We start from the raw sequence: 2,665 nt of genomic DNA on the forward strand, positions 1-2,665 counted from the left end.
CTTTTTACCATGGTAGATGTAAATTATAGTCTCTTTACAGTGGACATGACAGTTAGAATGACATGAAGAAGATGAAGACATGACATGGACATGTCGATGGTGTCAAGGCACACCATGAAAGCGTGGCTAGGGGCCACAAACCCATGTAGAGGTCTTCCCGCTCTTTCAGGGCCTTAAAGCCAAGATTGCGTTTCATTTGAGGCACAACGGGTTCATGGCTGCATCAAAGTCCTTTTTGACCGTTTGAAAGCCATTGGTGACCTCGACGCTCCGTTAACCGCCTCTGAGGTCCGTGGACAGGTAGGACTGCTTTAACGGTCGGGAGCTTCGAGAATGTAAACAGTATCCGCCTTAGTGTTTTTTGTTCACCGCTTTGTCCCAAAATTAAGGACCAATCCCCACACTACCAGAGCATGCTGAGCCCACCGGCCACGAGCGGAGACCTCCAGGGCCCCCCGGCGACGGCAGGCCCGCCTTACCGGGAGCATGCTGAGCCCAGCTGGCCACGAGCGGACCATCAAGGTTCCGGCGACGGCGGGCCCGCCCCGAGTGCAGGAGTTAGCTCTCCAGTTGTTGGGTCTCTGCTTGAGGGTGCGACGCGGTGGGAGGACAGTCACGATGTTCTCAGCCATTGTTTCCGCCATTCAACTCTACTCACAAATTCCATAGTTCTAAATGATCAATCATGTTCGGAGGAGGGCTGAATAAGCCCAAAAACTAACTAAACGCCCAGATACGGCTAGAGGTGCGCCATACCAGGTGGACCTGCCACCATACCAGGAGAGTTGGCGTCATACCAGCTGAGCTGCCCACCATTGCCAGGAGAGTTTGCTATGATACCGGGGGGAGTATACTACATAGCAGGGAAGTTGCCATCATTACTAAGTGAGCTGCAACCATATCAGGGGAGCTGCTTATGATAGCAGGGGAGTTGCCACCATACTAGGAGAGTCACCATAGCGAGCCGCCACCTTTCACCAACTGCTGCCGGCCACCAAGGCAACTCTGGGGCTACCTCGAAACGAAACGGTGCCACCGAAACTTGGTGCCGAACACGCCGTCGTCCACTCTGTCAAGCACTTAACTTAGACTTATAGAGGTGGCGGTGACGGCTATGCGGGATGGCTAGGATCGAATCGATCCGACCCGCCGTCCATCCGACGGCGCAACCGAGGCGTCCGTTGTGAAAACGGGACTGAACGATCATGGGGAGGGGCGAGCTATAGTTTGCATCGCTGTAACCAAGCACATCGACCAAGCACATCGGCCGCCTGCAGCCGTCGGGTGCGGCCCGCACGCTTAGGCACAAGGCGTCCCTCCGGGTCTGCAGCGTACCCCTGCCGTGGGCCGGTTGGCGCCGGTGAGGGCGGTCGCGGCGCGCGGGCGGCGCGCCTGGGCGGCGATCGGGCACCCCGAGAGCAGCAGAGCTCTCCAGGGGCGCGGCGTGTGCGGCCGAGGCCGGCCGAGCGCGCGCGGATGATTGGGAGTGTGGCTGCGTGTGCATTACCACTGATCCAGCTCGCGCCATGTCCAATTGCTACGCTTGGTGGTGGCTCATTACTGCCTGTCCGATGCGTCGCTAGCAATATAGCCGCCATCATGTCTCTGTATGCAAGCCTTCAGAGATCCGGGGCAGTTTAAGTGCTATCACAGGCTGCTCACTCAACTGAGCTCGCCATGGTGAGTCAAGGACATTATATTTACAACAGCTGATTAAGTTGTATGCTTATGGGCCGAAAAGCGAGCATTCAAGAAAATCTGGCTATTCATTTCTAATATTGGAGACAATTGCTGAGGTGGCGTTGCAGGGCACGTGATCAAGGGAAATGAGAATAGGGAGCCACGCCTCTCCGCCAATGTTGGCAAAACCATGCGTTACCTCCGGTGATATTAAGTATCGGTTGCATAGCTTTGCATGATAAAGGTGGACTCCAAAGGCATCCTATCCCCTTCCCTCTTCTGACTCTCGTGCGCTGCGGGTGAAGTAGTGATGTGCGAGACAGACCGCGGAAATGAAAGAGGCGTGGGTAAGAGCATGTAAGATGGCCATCTACCCCGCGTTGGCCCGCGCACATATATCCAGAACAATGTTACGACGCCAGGGACAGACGCAGCAGAGCAAAACCTGCCCTGAACGGACAGAAAAAGGGTAGACCCATGGAGGGGCCATAATAAATTGCAGATGCATCTATGGCAGGAACCGAACGGACACAACCGGATGGGACCAGCGTAGCCCACGCGGAACAGACCGGACCAGATACGGGGGGGGGGGGGGACCAGGATAGGGCTGATCCCCGGGGGGGGAGAGGACAGCACAGAACAGAACTGAAAATTGAAACGGACACAGCCAAGACCGAATCAGATTGAATCTGATCAGACTGACTTGAGTGGAGCAGGATCAGGCAGAGAAAACAGAATCAAGCACGTCAGGACAACAGGGGCCTGGAATGGACAGGCCACACCGTTTGCAGTGGTCCAGTCTGGTCTGGTCAGGCCTGATTTGGTCCGGTCTTATGCAGTCTAGTCTAGCTTAGCCCGATGCCGATCAGCTAAGTCAAATGTCATCTAAGTCAAAAGATTAAACCCGTTAAGTTCAATGTAATCTAATCCGTGTGTTTTACGCACTTGGAGACGAGGAACGGCGCTCCCCCAACCGCACAGTCAA

This window comes from Pollicipes pollicipes, unplaced genomic scaffold (assembly GCF_011947565.3).
Source record: "Pollicipes pollicipes isolate AB1234 unplaced genomic scaffold, Ppol_2.1 Scaffold_2555;HRSCAF=2994_pilon_pilon_pilon, whole genome shotgun sequence".
In the NCBI taxonomy this organism is placed as follows: domain Eukaryota; kingdom Metazoa; phylum Arthropoda; class Thecostraca; order Pollicipedomorpha; family Pollicipedidae; genus Pollicipes; species Pollicipes pollicipes.